The sequence below is a fragment of the Manis javanica genome, chromosome 2 (genome assembly GCF_040802235.1).
Source record: "Manis javanica isolate MJ-LG chromosome 2, MJ_LKY, whole genome shotgun sequence".
NCBI classification, from domain to species: Eukaryota; Metazoa; Chordata; class Mammalia; order Pholidota; family Manidae; genus Manis; species Manis javanica.
Genome location: NC_133157.1, coordinates 21,443,477 through 21,462,795, shown reverse-complemented (window position 1 = coordinate 21,462,795; position 19,319 = coordinate 21,443,477). Strand labels below are relative to the sequence as shown.

The 19,319-nt window shown below is 41.9% G+C and overlaps 1 protein-coding gene across 11 annotated transcripts in view; it reads right to left on the bottom strand.

Moving 5' to 3' along the window:
• The window catches only part of LPAR1 (lysophosphatidic acid receptor 1), a 127,707-nt gene extending 108,922 nt beyond the window's left edge, over positions 1 to 18,785 (bottom strand). For 4 of the 11 annotated variants that reach the window (XR_005063784.2, XM_037027450.2, XM_017678732.3 and 1 more), the window contains exon 1: positions 16,908 to 17,086. The gene's annotated coding sequence lies outside the window, so the exon portion shown is untranslated. The other 7 variants (XM_017678733.3, XM_073226342.1, XM_017678736.3 and 4 more) reach the window with 6 other exon arrangements.
• Between the last annotated feature and the right edge of the window lie 534 nt (positions 18,786 to 19,319).

Here is a 19,319-nt window from a genome sequence, read left to right as displayed (position 1 = left end):
TATGTGACCGTACTTTTGGCAGGCATCATAAATACCCACAGGGACCAACCAGGTATCATAATATCATAAATACATGAAGTACCTAGTGAAAACAGATCTTAAATTTCCATGATACAAAAACTATGCTTACACCAGGACCAATCATAATGCCTGCCTGGCTAAGTCACCTTTTAAAACCCTGTACTGAACAAATAAAATATATATGGAGCCAGATTCATTTAGCACAAAGACTGCTAGCTTTGCAAACTTTAGACAAAGGCATAAATTAGGGACTTCATGTCTCTTCCTTCTTGAAGTGAAAAGACTACAGCACATGCTTGTGAGTATTCCCAGAGCCCAAATACCTGCGGTCATAGGCTGATCCTTGCTCACACTACCCTCAGTGGGCCTGACACTTAATTACAAGGAAAGGATGCAGTGTCCAGTTGTATAACCTTGAACTCACTGCTACTCAATTCTTACCAAAAATATTATTTTGCAAGAAATAACATTCATAGGCAATATCCTGAAAGGTATCTGGCCCATCATTCCACAAGGAATGTGGAATGTCCGTCCTTGGACAGAGACACACCAGCAAAGAAATACTTGTCTAAATTGTCTTGCTTTCTGTCTGAACAGAAAACCATAGAATTGCTTTTCTGAGATAAGCTTTGGCACACTGCCATCGACCTGTATTGAGCAACTTTTTTTTTTTTAACCCCATTGCTCTATTCATTGTACAGATTATGTTTGGAGACATTGCTCATCATAGTGCCATAAGTGATGTTTAACAACTGATAGATAAAATGCCCTCCCCTCCCAGCACCGTGAAGACCTGTGCTCCTGTGTCTTTATCCTTATAAGATCTCTGAATCATACAGCTCATTGTGTCTCCTCTTCGAGTCAAGTACTAGGAAGGACAGTAAAAGGTGTGGGCCTTTTTCTAATATGTGGATAAGAACCCGGAGCTGCCCTTCAGTCTTGGTCTCCGCTGAAACCCACAGTCTCACTTTCTGTTCTGCCTTTCCTTCCTGTGCTTATTAGATTTCTTTATCGCCAGTAGGGAAGTACGTAAGTAACTAATTTCCAGCACTGCATTTATTATGTAGTATTTTCATTTTCATCTTTCAAAAGTTCCCAGCGCTACTGAGTTTTGTAAACAAGGCCTCCATCTTATTCATCTTTGTATCTCCATAATCTGACAAGTGATTATTAATTGAATGTCAAATTGAATTGACTTGTACTATATAGGAAGTAGGTTTACCTACTTCCAGTTAGGGATGAAGTGGTAAACTGCTTCCCTCATAAGGAAACTCACTTAATTTCCCCAAAGAGCAGAAGTGGTTCCTGGCCTTGATACCAATGGCATATAAAAGAAAATAAAACTTAGGGTAACAAATAAGAGGAATACATACTAAACAAGTACAGGTATAGATACTGTTCCATTTTCATTCTTTGCTATCCATTTTTACAGTATCTGCTCCATTTTCTAGTAGTTAACCAGTTCTTTTACAGAAGCATACTAACCAGGAATATTTCACTATCAGTTGATACAGTGAATACAGTTAAAACCACAATATTTCATGGCATATTAAAATCTGTGCATTCTAAGGGTACAGGACCAAGGGAAGCCTCGAGATGTTCTCTGTGAGGAGGCAAAACCATGGAGGGCTACAGGGCACCACCGTGACAGGCAGAAACACATCGAAGTCAGGGACGTTCCACTGAGGATCATCCCGGGCTGATTACTATTAGAACTTCCTGTTGCTCTATCATTTTCCAAGTCCTAGAAATCCACATGTTCATACAAATATTTCTCCCTTTGAGTTTTTCTCAAATCCAGCTGCTAGGAGCATGAAGTGTTATCACTGTTTTGGAAATCGATTTAACCATTTCTTACCCCTAGTCATAAAAACCATATCTACTTTTTGAGCCAGTAAATTCTTTAACTGGAATCTACCCTCAAGAAATCACCTGAAACGCAGAAAAAGCCTTGTGCAACAGGGAGTTCACTGCAGTGAGGCAGAGGCACTGAATGGAATTAAGGTCACCTCTGATTATGATATACTAGTACAACAAAGGACAGGATATTAACGCTACTCAACAGAATTTCAACCATGTAAAAGGGACAGAGACAATATCAGAAGGAAAACCCCATGAAGCTGACAATGGCTATCTCCAGGTGGGAATTATAGCTGCATTTTCTTCATCATCATCTTTATATTTTAATGTGACTTCTGCAATGAACTCATTATTTTGTAACTTAATGTTTAGTGACCTTAATCAACTTGAAAACCACATGACATTACTCTCAAACAAGTGATCCCACTCATAGTCTCAGAAAATTACATAAAAATCTATTGGGTACAGTGTTTTTTAAAATAGCAAAGAAATGAGAAATAAAACTAAATGTCCAAAATGAGGACAATGGTCAAATGAACAGTTTAACAACTTAATGGATTACTATTAGGCCATTAAAATATAATGATTCAGACTATATTGCCATGTCTAACAAGAGATAGAAAATGATCAGCAGGCACAAAAACACCTCTTAAGTAGTGAACCATAAAATAGACCATCCTGGAAATAGGCCATAAAACTAACATGATTGGATGAAAAATGTATTACATTAGGGAGCTGCAAATATGAGTGGGTTTGTTTACTTATAATATTGCCATAATGTGGTTTCAGAACTAATTTTAAAACATTTAAAGAATATTGTAAGCAGTGTTTTACATAAAAACAAATATTTTTAAATGAGTTGAACAGTTTTAAATACTTCAAGATGTGTTTTACAGAAAAATTTTACCAGCTGAGTTATTCCACCATCAAAATGGGATGAAGTAGGAAAAAGGAAAGGGACACAGGTTGGTAAATGGTGCTGCACATTCTCCCTGTATTAGAATAAGCCCAGATAGTCCACAACCTCTGTCAGAAGAGCTGCTGACCAGGGTTAAGCCTTTTTTTCCCCGCATGAATGGAATGTTAAATGTTTTACAGTAAGTCCCTTGCAGAAATAATGTACTTAAGATATGAAACCTGGGCTGATTCCTGCTCCTAGAGATGGTATTCAACAAGGTCCCTAATCCCTGAATCGGATAAGAATACGTGACTCGTGCCGTTCAGTCTGAGGTAGCCAGATGTTTGAAGAGTTGTTTCCCAAAGCCAGGGTGGCAAAGCCCTGCTTGAGGGCTGAGGTTCCCTTAAGTAAGCAGAGATGTTCAACTGATGAGCCCAACTCTGAAAATAAATTTCCCCCAGGAAGTTTAGACTTCTGTCTCCACAGCTTCTCCCTAGGGCTATCCAGAGTGCCTTTCCTTAAGAACCTAGGCAGTGCGTGAGCACAGCTGTGCCTCTTCCTGGCTTTGTCTGCCTTGAACTCAACCTAACCCCATGACTCCACTCCCTTCTGATCCAGCCTATGTCTAGTACTAGCCTTGAGCAACACTTACGCCTTTTACCTGCCGGGACCTATACCCAACCTAATTCCAAACACTGCCTGTGAGACCTGCCCCTGTCTTGTCCCAGTTCAGGAGCCCGAGGTCCTGGCCAGGTTTCTACACAATATCAGCTTAAGGAGAAGATATTCAACAGCAAATCAAGGAATATAAGCTGACGAACCAGCCCCAAAACACACTGTGTATCCCAGTTGTGGGTAGTTGTTACATATGAGGAATTAGGCAGAACTCAAACAGAAAAAAGAATGTATCTTTTTTTCCTCAAAAATAAGAAGAGAAATAAAGTATTCATAAGTGAAACTCAAAGACTGCAAATTTTGAAATTACTAAAAGAAAAGTGTATTTCGATCAACTGATTTAATACACTGGGAATAAAAGCTGAGTTGCTAAGTACTTTTCATTCCCTTGCACATCAAGCCCATTACTTATCAAGTATTCCTTAAATTCGGAATAGTCACTAAAACTGAATTAGTCCTCCATAACATTCTTTAGTCCTTTAAGTCTCCTTGAAATAATACCACTCACTGTTCAATGGGTTTTTATATAATATGGATTATATTTAACAATTTAGCTATGGCACATTACTGCCAAAGTATGTATTGGGTATCAAAGCCTAAGATAGTGATTTTGTCACCCTCACTGAATCTGAAAGGCTAAAGTATTTAATTTCAAGTGTGGATAAGCTATGATGTTAAAGTCTTAAGGGTTTGCTCAAGGAAGTCCCAATCTTTATCACTCTGCCATGCTTCCCAGAGAAACATCAGCGGTACTGTCCACTCTAAAGGTGTTGGGGGCTACCTGAGCCTTACATCATTAACACACAGAAGGATGCAAACACCCGCCATTCTCCACGTTTACCTTGTGCTTGTCAGACCAAAGTAGCTCTAAGGCATGGGACAGACTCCTTCAAGATAAAACAAAACAGCCAGAGTGGAGTTGAAAATAAAAGACATACCAAATAATACGACAGGGAGAATGACTGGAGCAAGTTGATCAAGTCCTCTATTTTAAGACAAGGACCCAAGGGCCTGGAAAGTGTGGGTAATGCCAAATATCCTCTGCACAGCAGTGGGAAATCTGGCATTTGAATTATGGTCTTCTGTCTCATTTAATCTCAAACCTACTTCATGGATTTCCAATTTAAAAATGTTGTTTAAAAACTCTCCACACAGCTTTAAAAAAAAAAGGTGTGATGGAGGGGTGGTGGGGAATGAAGCCTAAAATCCTACTGTGGAAAAGTAAATAAAAAAATTAAAATCTAACAGCAGTAATTCCAAGTCATTATTTTTAAAACATCACCAAGAGGCTATGAATATGTACTAAGTCCTGGAGACCAATCATCTGATCTTCATGTTCCAAAACATACCTTCAGTGTTCTACTTTTTACAATTACACAGTTACCAAATTGGCAACTGTAGTATAGAAGAGTATTTTTTTTATTCCAATCAAAACCACTTCTATATATCCATGCAGAGCTTTGTACAGTTCCTAAGGCAGAACAAGCCTTCAATAGATACAAGCTATTACTGTTTGTCAATACACAAAATTGCTATAATACAAAACTGCTTCAACAAATACCTACACCCATTCCCTCAAAAATACTCTTTCTATTCCTATTTTACCTTTGCCAAGTAGAAAGAAAAATGGCACGAACAGGAAGACCCTCCAAGTTCTCTCTCTCATTCTCATACACACACACACCCACACACACACACACACACACACACTCCCAACCTCAGTCTTCAGCGTTAACCCCTTCTTATTCTGCAGATTTAATCAAATGTCACTTCCCCAGGGAAATCCTGAATCACCCCAAAGTCAGATGAGGTTCCCCATTTAATCTCTCTTGAAACTCCTTTCCAGCACGAAACATTTCCTTCCTAGCATTCATGACATTTTGTATGTATATATTTGGGTGCCCATTTGGTCAGAATTCTCCTTCCCACTGGATTCCATGCTCCATGCCTCCGGTGAGAATGATAGCTTTATTCACCACTCTATTCCCAGGCAAGGGCACAGGAACTGGTACTATACCAGTAAAGACACATTGAATGAATGACCCTAACTCCACATAAATAGCAACAGACTAGGTAAGTGTTTTTCAAACTGTAGTTCGTGACCAGATCAGTGTTTTCAAAGCTTGCATTATGACCAATAGTTTTTAATGAAAATTAACAAATTATAGTAGGAAATACAGAAACAACATCATAATTTTCTGTATGTAGTAAAACTACAGGAAACTGTCATTTTATTCATATATATGACCATTTCTAACTGGGTCATGGTCAAAAAAAGTTTGAAGCCACTCATCTAGATGTCCAGTACATTACCTCCCAATTTCCTGTTGAAATCCTCAAGAAGCTGTACAAAATGGCAAAAATTGGCAACAGTACCAGAAAAGGTTAGGGAACAAAATCAGCCATTATTTCTAAATTACTCTTTGAAGGATGGGTAAGAAGCATATTCTTGGACCACATGAATCTGAAAGATGCAGACTTCACCTTTTGAACTTCAACAACAGATGCTCTGATGAATGTAGAAAAAAATCCTGAATCTAACTCTGGAATGCAGAAGATGCAACTAGCCAGATAAATATGAGGACACCTCCCAGCTCCATGGGAGACACCTTTCAAGCCTTTCTAAAGCAAGGGGCCTCAGTGGCCCCAAGGGCTAATGAGGGTCAGAACTAATTGCAGGAACATACGAACTATTGCTGCAGATTACAAAATAGGATACAAAAAAATCAAAGGTGCATACTTAAAATTTAAGTCACTTAAAGTATACATAAATTTATACATTATATATAGTGGAAATTGGGAAAGGGAGAGAAGACAAGAAAAATAAAGGTATACTAAATTATTTGTTATACAGAGGAGTGGGATCAAAAGTTTAATTCTTTGGGAACCAAAGAAACATAGGTTTATAAATCTATTTGGAAAACATAGAGGCGATTGCTAGTAAAACTGAAAACTAGACTTGGCCATTTCAAAATAGTACAGATATACTGAAACAAACAACACACAGAAAAAAGACAGAAAATAAAGGCCAGGAAACATATCAGATTGAACCATATTATATTCAAAAAAACAATTTTTATAGGTCAGGAACAGTCAAATACCAACAATTTCATGAGAGGCAACCTATCAACAATAATAGTGACAGCTAATACATTCAGTGTGTCATGCATTTTTAAAGAATTGAGAATCTGTGTATGTGTTTGTTTTTTATTTTACAAATAGAGAACTGCAGGCTTAGAGATATTATGTAATTGATCTAAGGCCATGTGATTAAATACTGGGGGGAAAAGGTAAGCCAGTGCTTTTAACTCAAAGCTGTAGTACCTTACACAGCAAAGAGACAACTTAAGTATAAGCACTAAGATCAAATGTACTGGTTACAACAATGAATATAAAAGTAAATAAGTTTCCCTTTAAGAAATGTTCAAACAAAATCTAATTCGTTTTTACTTACAGGCAAAAATATATTAAATAAAATGACACCAAAATTTTTAAATCATGAGGATGAGTGAAGCCATTTCAGAAAAAGACAAAAAAAGAGGAATTGACAGCATTATGATCAGGAAAAATGTAGACTGTAGTTCTAAATGTACAGAGGATTATTTTATATTAATAAACACATAATAAAGGCCTTAAAAGAGACTTTATGTATTTAATATTATGCTAACACTCAGAAATTGTTACAAATAAGCTAACAAAGCTCATTTGTACAGAGAGACTAAAGGACCACTATCAGTCTATGACAGCTCAAGTAGAGAATCAGGGCACAGAAGATGTGAATCATACTATTATAATGGCTGAATTAATAAACATTTTAGTATTATCACCTAGAGAAAATCATGCTCTTTTCAAGCATCAGGACACAGAAATCTTAATCAACTAAAAAATAGAACTTGTACAAACCTAAGTTACTATGATATATAAAACCAGTAATTTCTATATTTATGTACATAAAATACTCAAGTCTTACTGAACCATTAGTTACTGAACCATTCCCAATGAAGTACTGACAAGAATGTTTACTTTCCCTGTACCATCATAAAGTTCTACAGTGATTTGTATTAGCAAAAAATAGAATTTAAACTATTCCCATTTTTTAAAAATTGCTAACTTTCAGAGTGCAAATTCTTCCTCCCTCAATAATGGCTAACAAAATTAAAAATAAAAATACTGTTGGCTAATTCAAAATTAGCAAAAATGAAATGCTAAACAGCAAAAATGCCAGTTGATCAATTTCTATCCTTATATAATTTTCATCATTTAAAACAAGGACCTAATTTCAACTCGCTGAGAATCAGACTTTAATTTTCTTGTTTTCAATTAAATCAACCCTTCTCTTTCTTTATCGATATCTCCTCCCTCTTCCATCCTCCACACCCAGTTTCACCCAACTATTCAACTCATCTTTCAAGCCTCAGGATAAATGCCACTTTCTCAGAGAAACTTTCCTCACCCTCCCAGAGACAGTCTCCCTGTTACACTCTCCCAGGACGGCCTGCTTTTCTCCCTAATTCCCATCACACTTGAGTTACTTGTTCAGAGGCTGTCTCCTTTACTAGATAGTAAATCACATGCAGTCAAAACCATATCTTTATGATAATACATTCAGTAGACGGCAATTTTTTTTTTCAAACAGCTTCAGTTCACCCAAACTTTTCCTTCAAAAAATTTGAGTTTTACTATGTACAAGGTATTGTCCTCAGCATTTGGAAAACAGTAGTAAATAAAACAGGGCTTTTGAGAAGTTAATACTTCCCCTCATCTAAGTCAGAAGATAAATACAATAGAGAAGAAAATGTAGATGGGGTCATACAGTTTTAGATGTAGTAATTAGAGAAGGCCTCGCGAAGAAGGTGACATCTGAGTGAAGACCTGAAAACGGGGAGAGGTCCATGGAAACAGACCATTTCAGGCAGAGGAGACAGTCGGTGGCAATGGCCTGGAAACCACAGCCCTCTGTGGAGGGAAGCTCAGACACCGAGACCACTTAGAGTAAGGCTAGAACTCCGGGAACATCAGCACCTAAAAACAGGCAGAAGAGCACGAACCCTTAAAAGAGACAGAGAAGCTGCATGCGGAGATAGGGAACGATTGCTTAAATATGATACATAGTAAATATTGTGACTTTAATATGTTCAATGGAAATTGAAAACAAAAGGTTTTAATGGCATGTGTACTTAGGATACAAAGCAGAATGGCATTGAATATTCAGGAGGATCAAATATTTTTAAAACTGCAAGAAATTATCTCAAAATGGAATAAGGATGTTATTCTTAAGTGGCGGAACTAAGGATGAGTCTCCTGTACTTTCCAAACTCTAAAATGAGCATGTACTGTTTTTACTACCAAACAGAAATGAGCGCAATGTTAAAGAGTCATAATAACATAGAAAGAAAAAGACAAAGAACAGATTTATCTTTGTTCTTTCACACGCAAGAAGACATATCAATTATCTGAAATGGAGATACATTTTTAATTGGAAAAGGTGTTTTTAACCAAGTAAAGTACAAAGTTATACTGTATTCTACTTTTACTTTCATCAGGCAATAAAAGCTTAAATTTACTTGACCAGGTCTCATAAACCCCAATGACAAACTTGTTGGAGTTTCTCAAAGCCTGGTCTTCAGATTTCTGGGGGTTCCAAAGCTCTTCCATGAAGTTTTTCAGCTTGTCTCCTGCAGTACATTAAAACTACATTTGCAATTCTTCTCAGCCCCCAAATCACCATCAGTCTTTCAATATTTGCAGGATTTGTTTTTCTTTGCTGGGATGGATTATTTTGGGGGATTTCATTCGCCCCAAAGGAACATCAAGCTGCAACTCCACCTTCTTTGAAGCGCCCCAGAACCACCTCATGCAAAGAAGCCAATAGTGGATGCTCACTGGATGTTTGATAACCTGTAAAACTATTTTAATCACCTGCTAATAATAACAATAACCTAAAGAATCAAAATACATCTTGTAGTCCTTGTTAAAACAAGTACATCCTTTCATAATGTGTATATGTAGCAAACCATCACGTCGTACACTTTAAATACCTTAACAATTTTATTTGTCAGTTGTATCTCAATAAAGCTGGGGGAAAAAATAAAGATATTTTAAAAAATACAGTATACATCACTCTTCTCACTCTAAAAGTTCTCTCCAACTTATCACATAAGTTTCACTTCGTATTTACTTTGACATAACACAATTAGTCCTAAATCCTGCCAAGCTCTGACTTCTCAGCTAAGCTTTAAACTCTAGTTTCTAGCTGTCAGCTGAACATCTCTTGATTTTATTCATGTCTAAAACCAACATACCACTCTGGGACAATCCTCATACTCTCACGTCTCTTTTGTTAATAGCATCAATGTGCACTTTTTTTTTGTCCCCAACACCATTCTGCTGGCCCTTCAAAACTGACCCAAAGCATGCCACCACCAAGCCACAAACCAGAGCTTTTCACTCGCACGCAGCGCTTGAGCCCTCCTTATTGCTCCTGCACCGTGGGATTCTTAGACAACTTGTCCACTGTGGCCAGAATCCTGCTGCAAATATCCCCTCTGTTCTGAGGCAGAGTTACCCTCTCCATCCTCAGATATGCAGGTGGCACTTTGTTTAAACCTTCATTATTGTATTTATCACTGTCTGCCTGATCCTAGGCATTTATATCCATGGCTCTCCCTGTCTAGGAGCTGCTTGAGAGCAGGGACCACACTTTCTCAGTGGCTGTTTTTTTCTTTTAGTGTCCTCAGCCAAGCATAAGGATTTACCCACATAATGGCTCAAAGACTTCAGCTTCATAAAAGTGCAGGGTCTCGGATAAATTGATAGACAACAGATAAACTGCTAAGTTGGAAAATACAGTCATCCTGCCCTGGCCTTTGAACCTTTAAGTCTGTGTCTTCTCAGAAAGTAATGCAAGCAGTTCCCATGAAACTACATTTAATACTGAGTACAGAATGAATGCCTCGTTTTCTTGACAGGACAATGATCCTTCTCCCAACAAATCATAGTCCAAGATGGCAAAGCAGTCCCTTAACAAAAGGCAACTCTGTTTCGGCTGTGTTTCTCCCACCCTAAGCACACTCCATCCTTATCATCTGCTGATTACCAACGTTGGAGTGAGTCCTCTTTTAATACTCCCCCAATGAAATCTGCATGTAATGAGTAACTCCACCAATCTTCTCTGCTCCAGAAGTGGCTGACGGGCCTTCCACAGATGCCTTGTCTTCCACCTAACAAACAGTTCACAAATGCCAAACACATGCTCTGAAACACCCCTCCTCCCTTGCCCGAGACCCAGATGAAGCTGAATTCTTGTGGAAATAACATTCTCTGCAATATTTGTTCTCAGTTGTCATGCAGCTGTAAATAGTTTTCTTGTTCCCTGTTCTTAACAGCCAGATACTCATATCTCTCCAAAAAGAATTCTTAATTGAGTAACATCGTGCTGCACCAATGCAAGAGGAGCCACGCAGGCTCTTCAGACTTCAAACTTCTGACCCATAATGGCAGCCTCAAAACAGCCTCTCTAAATTGAACAGAGGCAGGAGTGAATGTGTACATGCACATGCACACAGACACACACATAAATACATATACACACAAAGATTTGGGAAGGTTGAAAGGGCAGAGTGAGATTATTACATTTACTTTAGACACGTCTACAGTGTTCAAATCATTATAGAAGTCGTATTTTTATAAATGAATGCAGCTACCTTCTGCTGGTTGGAATACTTTGTTGTGTTCAGCTCTTTAGTTACTTAAATAAGATAAGGAAAATGCATTAACAAAGTGCTGTGACAGCATGACCTCAAAATAGGTCCAACTTCCCACAAACACTAGGTTTGGATTATTCTAAGAAGTCATAACCTGAATATAGAAACTCAAACACAAGTTGGGTCAAAATTAAGAATATCCCAAATGAGATGGAAGCAAGCCAGGATCGCAGAAAAGACACAGCTACATCTGTGTCTGTAGCTGACAACTAGCAGGTTAATCTTGGCAAGACATTTCAAGTTTATAAAATGAAGATGAGACTATCAGGCTCTGTCTCTTAAGACAGAAGCTGACCTGAAAAAAGGGACTAGTTAAGGTTGAAGAAAAACTCAACGTGCTCTGTATTTGAAGGCATTTCAAAAGGACTCCTGGTGTGAACATAAGATAGAATGCAAGCTCTCTGAAAGGCCCTTACACGTGGATCTTCACTGGTCCCTAGGATGGAAGGTGTGTGACAAATATCTACTGAATATGGAAAGAATAAATGAATAGATTAAATTAAGGAACAAGCCAATGAAAACTAGAATTAGCAACCAGATAATATCATTTCCTAATCCTATTTTACAGATATTAACAGGAAAGGAACTTTGACTTACCCAGCAACAGGAAACCTGGAAAGAAAAAGCCTCTTAATGCCCTCTATCTCAATCCCTTTTTTTATCTTGTAGGTTCCTTGGTTTATCAACTAGGGTTCTTCCAAATCCTAACCTTCAGGAGCCTTCCTGACCCTCCCCACCACCACGCCCGAGGGTCAGGTGCCCGTGCTTGTCCCATCATGCTGCATGCTTATCCCGACCATCACACTGATTACACTGAAGAGCAACCATCTGTTAATATGTCTGTGGATTTGTCCTGGCGTCCCGCCTTGTTCACCCCCGCTCCCTACCCCTAGCACCCAGCACAATACTTGGTATATAGCACACAGTCAATGAAGTGCTCCTTGGCTTGAACGGACCTAGTTTCTTCTGTCCCTGCATCGTTCCTCCTCCCAAAGAGCCAGGATTCTTCTTTCAGGACAGAATTTCAGGATGAAGGCAGTTCAGGGATTGGCCAAGAAGAACCACTTAAACATAAAGGAAACTGAGTATAGCAGATTTATGTGAAATCAAATCCAGTCCATTGACAGTTAAGAAATGGGCAAAGGAAAACTTGCTGAAAAGAAAGAAAAGGAATGGCCCGCAGGAGCACTGTCTGCATAGTGAATCCTAAACCGCAAGAAGCACAGGCGCACATGATGGCCGTAATGAACATCATTTCCCTTAACAGCTTCAATCTTGGAAACTCCCCAGAGATCCGTGACGTGGTATTAGTCAAACTTTCTTTTGCTCTTTTAGGAAAGGCTAGTTTTGAAATCATTTTCCCTTATCTCCTTATTACATGCAACAAACCCAGCCTGCTCTACCTCACTTGGGTTTCTGCCCATTTGTATCAGCACTGGACTAAGGTCAGGCCTGTCATTATACTACTTTTTAAAAACAATGTGAAAAAAATAACAAAATATAACCTAAACCCAGGCATGTAGCGAAAATAAAGTCATCTTTCATTCCTGAAAGAAATTTGGATTTTCCATGAAATTCAAGATCAAAATTTCCATAGCACTGATCAGATGACAGGAGCTAACAACAAATTATTAAAACAATTTTCGCTGCCCCATCCCATGTTTCAAAAATAACAACAGTGCTACTCTGAAATCATACTAACCTGCTGAAAAAAAAAATGCGAGGGAATTTAAGTGAAATCAATACCACTCCTCCCTTCCCCTCAAAACAAACAAACAAACAAACAGCAACAACAAAAATGTATCCTTCTAAGAAATAAAGTATACAGGCCTTGGGCTCCTTCCCCTTGACTAAGGTAACTAATTGCTTAAACATGTCAAACCCTAATTCCCGTGCAGAACATAAAACAAACGGCTGGGAGGATCATTCATTCAAATTGTGTTCAGAAGACAGTAAGAAATAGCTGACCGCATCTCCTTTAAAGGCCTGTCTCCTTGGCAGTCCAGCATCTCCAGATTCAAGCGTAATTAGAGGACTCCCCCACATCAGCTCCACCTTTGACATGCAGCTGAAAAGCCATCCATTCCCTCCAGTGACACCAAAGTACTGGGTGTGAGAGGGAACCTACAGAGCAGAGAGCTGCTGCCGAATGCCTCCCCAAAGGATCCCACAGGGATCCTTCCCATCTGAGACCTAATGAACTAAACAACTTCACTCCAGAGATTAAGGGGAAAGGAAAGCAGATGATCAGAAAAAAAGGTTCTTAGAGTATCAGTCTACACTAGTAAGCAAGCTACGCACTTAAAGGGCTTTCAGGTTTGTGTCAGCCTCACTGCCATCCCCAAGGTGCAACTTTCCTGCCACCTCCTCCCTTCTATCATCCCCGACCCTTTCTAGGAACTTTAACTCCATTCCTAAACTAAAAATTCTTCCTTTTCTGTATTACAAAAATTCAACCACTGTGGTTAAATACTATGTATAACATAAACAGGGTTAAGAATGCTAGTTGCCCTTAGAGTCATGTTTAAATTAGCATTAACTAGCAGGCCCTTCCCTAAACAAAGCAAAACAAAATGCTTTCTTGGTCAGCTCTGTGCCTGGAGTGAGTCTAACTCACATGTTCAAAAGGCCTCACAAGGTCGAGAGGTAACACAATAATATCATTAAATTTCTACTAGATTTCTCAGGAGACCACTATCAATTTGGGGGGAATATGAGGGAAGAAACAGCATTTTTGTTTTTTCTAAACCTTTATATAACCTGGTTAAGCTGGCAGCAGTGCACTAACCTAGCAGCCATGAGTTATAACAGAAGGTAACAGATTTATGAAAGCCCCATCCTCTCCATCACTTCACCCCTCACGAAGCCCCAATCTGTGTCACTCAGTGTCCTCCTGCATCTTGGGGTTAAATAATATTTCCCACCTCCATCCCCATGTAGCACAATTCCCTAAAATAACATCCCAGGTCCCCATAATTTACTGCCTTGTACCCTTCCAGCCTTTCTTACCCACATTCCAACTACATCTTCCCTTCCCACCATTCATCTTTTAAGAGATGCATCACTTTCATCTTTCAAGTCCCTTGTGTGAAGTCTTCTCCAGAGTCAGAATTTAATTTTCCATTCTCTGGCAGGACAAGTTTCCTGGAGTCTACAGCTGCCACCTAGTTATACAGTGCAGCTGCTATATGTTCAAGCGAGCTGCATCTTTTCCCTCCGTGCAGTAGCTTTCTAGAGCCTCATCTTTATCTGCCACTATAGAAGGAATTCACTAATTGCTTATTCAATTTAATGTTCCTCCTTTTCTTCCAACCTTTTAAGACATCCATAATAGTTCTCTATGAGACAGTTAAATAATAACACAATAGAGATTTGGGGGGAATAACATGATATGTAAAACATAGTGTGATGCTGACTTAACAAGGGCCAGAGCAAACTTTCAGACTTTAAACCAAGTGCTTATGTTCAGGTATTATTAAATTACCCTGCACCTTTAAAATAAATCACATTCCTCAAGTGTGTATGCATATAGGTACCCAAAAAAACTAGAGACAGGCCACACACATCAAGCACAGACATTAAAATCCTGATCTCAAATTAAATTTCAGTCTTTGTTATTTGCTGAACACTTGGAGCTTCCCAGTGAAAATGATAGTGTATCCCGCCCAGATTGCAACTTTCCTTACTAAGCATTTGAAATAGGATACTTGGCTCTAAACATCACTAACTTCAGACTGAATGTCATCATGTATCAAAAAGACTTAGCAAGTGAGTTTTATTTTCTTTCAATTTTCCAGTAGGTCTAACAGTGAGAAAGATTCAGTAGAACCTTGAAAGGTCTACAGGTTTTTAAGTCAAATTATTTTTTTTAAATATTAGCTTCAAAGGAAAACATATGTTTAGAAATTCAAGTCGTTGAAAGGGCTGCCACTTACATTCCCACTGATGTCATTTTTTCCCCATCATTCGCAAGGGTACTGAGATCGCTCAGTGCCCACAGCACTGGCCAGAGGCAGATCCCCTGAGAGGCAGTGAGACAGATGCGAAGTCGGTCAGGTCGGACTACAGGGATCACCTTCACTCCACTCCCCGGCAATTTTAAGGCTAAGCAGGCACACGTACTTTGAATAATAAAGGTAATGGAAGACCCATGGGGGAGTGGGGAAGTATTATTGATGCCCTGGTGAAGGAAGAGAGGAAAATCAACCCCGCTCAGGGTTCTTCCCTCTCCAAGCAGGTCCTACCGCTGCTTTTCTTCCACCTTCTTGACCCTCTTTTCCCTCTCGCTTCCCTCCCGGACTAACTCGTTCACACTCCCTTCCTACTAGAATAACATGGCATAATCGCCCCTCATTTCTGGTTATCTGGGGAGCTGGAAAGAAGAGCAGAGATCGTCAAGCCCCTCCATTTTCCAGATGAGTACACCGAGGCGGAGGACGCGCTGACCTGGCTGGGAACGGTCCGTCGCACCGCTAGGGGACGCGGCGCGCGCGCAGGGCCGAATATGACAGCCCAGCCCTCCCGCCGGGGCCCCTCAGCCCAAGCCTTCCCGCCACACACTACCTCTTTCTCTTGCCACTCTTCATCCACAAATGGAATCAAGAAAACGCAGCCTTAACATATTTAGCAAGGCTGATCGTTAAAATACGGCATTTGTGGCAAATAAACTCACTCCTACTCTGAACTTGAGAATCAAGGATAGAAACAAGTAGAACAAGTAGACGGCTGTGTGTGTGTGTGTGTGTGTGTGCGTGTGTGTGTAATTTAGTTCGGTCCAAAGAGCCATAATTCCAGTGTAAACCCTTTTTCCTTGGTGCTTACTCTTCTGTTTGACAAGGGAATAGTTTCTAACGAGAAATTAGAAGTTTTCCCAGTGTAGAGTCTCCCTTTAACAAGAATTACAGGCTCTGATTCAGACCTATGGCTTCACCGTTATGCTTACGCTGGGCAAAGGATACTTACGCAAATAGGTGAGAAACACGGACTATTAGAGCCTGAAGTAACAGACGAGTTTGCTCTCATAACTGCAGTTACATGTTTCCACCAATATTCATGTTTGCTAATACGTATTTATTCCAGTGGGAACCAACGCATTCACAGTGAAACTTCAACAAGCGAGTACTCCCTGGAAACCCACATTTACGAAAAATTCATAAATTTCAACAAAAAGAAAAAGAGAAGTAACAGCAGAGGGCAACAATCTCAGGCCCCAGACTGAAGACAGCAACAAGTTCTGGATGCCGTCATTCTTACACATCAAAGGCCAAATGGCAGCAAAGAAAAACAAGAATAAACTTTAAATCCACTCACAACAAACAGCCCTACTCTAAATTGGCTCGTCGATTTCAAAACCAGGTCCCTCCCTTGCTTTAATTTCCAAGTTACTTGCTAAACGTGTTTGTTAGGCAGCTAGCTGGACAGAAACTTAGGTTTAAAGTCCTCATCCCGGGAAAGATTACTGAGCTGTCGATGAAAAGCAAGAGGTGCGGGAGCTCCGCGCTGCAGGGCGCGGGACCCCCGGCGGTCCACGTCCACCCCGACGCCGGTTTGGGGGAATTTCGAGCGCCCCACCCTGCGCAAGCCTTCCTGTGCTCCCACCCAGACCCAGGTAACCGGAGGCCACCTACGTGTCACTTGGGCGGGTCCGGGCCGCAGACGCAGCGCACAGCTAGCGTCCCGGGCACACTGACCTGGTCAGGGGACTGGAGGGCCGGTGGCCCGGGCGGCTGCGACAACTTCCCTCCTGGGGCTCGGTCAACTGGCTGGTTAGAGAGGCCAGGAGAGCCTCGCCTCCTGCAGGCCGGCTAGCGTGCACGCACACCCACCCACACCCGACACAGCGAGCGGGCGCGCGCGCGCACACACACACACTCACTCGCACGGCCACAAAGCCAGTCTGCCGCGGGTCAGTACGATCCCAGCGCGCCGTTTGGCCGCGGAGAGGACGCGGCAGCCACAGGCTCTGCGCCCAAGGGCGCTGTCCCCATGCCCCGCCCGCCCCTTTACCTGCGCCCGCAGCCGAGAGTCCGGCTCCCGCCCTCCTCGGGCTGGCCTCCGGCTGCGCGGTTACCGCCCCCCTCTCCGGCTCCCGCCCGGCGGCCAACAGAGACCGGCCCTCCGCCCGCCCCTCGGCAGTCGGAGCCGGGCGGCCCCCTGCGCCCACCCGGCAGGAGTCCCGCGCCCTGCCGAGAAGCAGGGGAGGGCGCCGCAGCGCAGGGGCCCAGACCGCCCAGGATCTGGGCAGGCAGACCGGAGGGGTCGTAACTCCGCGAGCGTCAGCCTCAGCTCTGCCCCCACTGCTCCGGCTTTGGCGCGCTGGCAGGCGCGGCGGGGGAGGGGGCGCCGGAGCAGGAGCTCCGACGCCAGCTTCCTTTCTTCCTCCGCCTTCTTTCTTTTCTGCTGGCTCCACGTAGCACAAGTCAGTAGCTCTTGCACCCCGAGACTCCCTCCCCTTGGCGCATTCCCTTACCTGGTGTGACGCCCCCAGGGTCTCTACCTTCTGCGCTTCCCCTCCCCCATTCATTTGCCGGACTTCCCGCCCCAGCTGCAGGGCAGGGGCGGAGGGGTAGCCTAAGTCTCTCATTCATTATCTTATCAACCCCCACCCCCCCAAACACACCCGCAGCAGCCAGCTTGGGATCCCTATTCCCAACCCCACTGGCGCTCACCTCCGGGCCCCTCGGGTTGCGGGGCTCGGGTGGGCTCTCCCACATGTTGCATTTTCATTCTGTCGCTCTACTCGTCCCACTTGAAAAGGTCTGGAAAACATCGCGGGGCCCGCAAACCCCTTTAGCATGGCCTCTCCCGTAGTTCAGTTTCTGACTTTCCAGAAGGCACAAAGTTTCTCCCAGCTCAGACTTAAACGGGAGAATGCAAGAAGCAGGAGTCGACTTCTCTGCTAGGAAGGTGCACACGTTTCTATTTCTGAGTCTTCTTCTGACTGGGTCTGCAGACCGAGGCAAGTGTGACTGTGCTCGCCTACATCTCCATACCCACGGTTATAAATTTATCTTCCACTTTCCCAGTGTAACTTAGCAAGGGCAAACTACCGGTTTGGGACGAGTAGTTCCGGGCGGGGAATGCACACCTGGAGGTGTGGGCAGGAGCGCTGCGGGTCTAAGGTCTGGGGACTTAGCCAGGAGAGCAGCGGCCGCAGGCATTCGCCTGCTCCTACAACTACACCTAGTCCATCGAGGGCCCTCCAATCGCGCCACCCCCGCCCACTTCCACCCCTGGCTTCCTAGGATTTCCGGAGTGTTGGCAATTCTCTGCCTCTTGCTCCACTTGCAAAGGCCGCCACACGTTAAAAGTAGCCGCTTAGAAGTAAAAGTTTGGTGAACGCTCGCCTGAAACGTCACGTAGGAGGCCACGACCGCAGCATGGCCAGGGAATCTGCAGGATTGGTTACATACAGAAAGAAACGCGGAACAGCCAGGGAGGGCTGCACTGGCGGCGGTCACACAGCAATCTTGGGCTTCGCAGAAAGGAGAGGTCACTGTAGACCGCAGTGGGTGCGGAGAAGACTTCTTGGAAGGGATGGAAACTTTTCAAGCTACCAGTGAAGTATGGTTGGAAGGGAGCATGACCGTGTCCCGCCAATGACTGCTTAGAACCGAGTTCGCCCTGTGGTTTTCACAGGATGCTCAAGGCTAAGCCCTGGTCACTTACTATACGAAGCTGTTTCCCTTTTAAAACAATCTATCAAATTCTCTTTTTTAAAAAAAACAACTTTAAATGACTCTGCTTTCTCTCCTTTCCTACCGATGTACGATTTATTTTACAATAATATACTTAAAATGTGAAAACATTATAAATGTTAATACATGAACAGTATATTAAAATTATGCTCATGTACAGCATGCACAAATGCATATAAATACTTATATTCTCACAAATAGTGACAGGAGTTGATCTTAAATGCTAAAAAATATTCGCCCTGTGGTTTTCACAGGATGCTCAAGGCTAAGCCCTGGTCAGTTACTATCAGAAGCTGTTTTAACTTTTAAAACAATCTATCAAATTCTCTTTTTTCTTTAAATCAACTTTAAACGACTCTGTTTTCTGTCCTTTCCTACCGATGTATGATTGATTTTATAATAATA